General features: G+C 37.4%; 1 protein-coding gene and 1 pseudogene across 1 annotated transcript in view; one reads left to right on the plus strand and one right to left on the minus strand.

The window, feature by feature from the left end:
- LOC107695642 (uncharacterized) overlaps positions 1-607 on the minus strand; it is a 68,197-nt gene that overhangs the window by 23,343 nt on the left and 44,247 nt on the right. The gene's annotated exons all lie outside the window — the stretch shown is intronic.
- Positions 159-607, plus strand: part of LOC107695701 (interferon-induced very large GTPase 1-like) — a 13,299-nt pseudogene continuing 12,850 nt past the window's right edge.

The raw sequence follows: 607 nt of genomic DNA on the forward strand, positions 1-607 counted from the left end.
CAATTCTGATTGGTTGATTGGAATGATGTTCCAGGATCAACAAGGATGTTGATCCAGGAACATGTTGTACTTGGTTAAATCACGCTCACCCTTCTCCTACACACTCAAAAGTGTGTACTTTTTCTTCACTAAAAGAGTACATACTTTAAGGACGTAGTATAAGTAGGCACATTGAGACGCAGCAACAGTGTTTATAATACTGCACACGTCTTCGCTGCTACCAAAAATGCATGTGATTTGTCGCTTTGAAAATGAACCTAAAACTTTCGCTTCCCCTTTCCCATGTGACACTGCCTGACTGTACTGCCGGCCCAGTTCATGAGCAGCCCACACAGGGAATCCTCCCGATGGCCAATCCAGGCATGTCTGAGTGTATATATATATATATATATATATATATATTTTCCCTTGGAAAATGGACATTGCTCTTCATTCAAATATTGTATTATTAAGGATTTTGTAAGCATGTTGCGTAGTTGTGTTTGGAGTGTAAAACTAATGTACACACTCAAATGGTGCATCTGTAATAATGCAATGAAACAGGACAGATTTTATCATACAAAAATAAATAAAATCAAAATTCTTCCCAATATATTTGGATCTTGTA

The sequence above is a fragment of the Sinocyclocheilus anshuiensis genome, unplaced genomic scaffold, assembly GCF_001515605.1.
Source record: "Sinocyclocheilus anshuiensis isolate Anshui unplaced genomic scaffold, SAMN03320099.WGS_v1.1 scaffold1075, whole genome shotgun sequence".
Lineage (NCBI taxonomy): Eukaryota > Metazoa > Chordata > Actinopteri > Cypriniformes > Cyprinidae > Sinocyclocheilus > Sinocyclocheilus anshuiensis.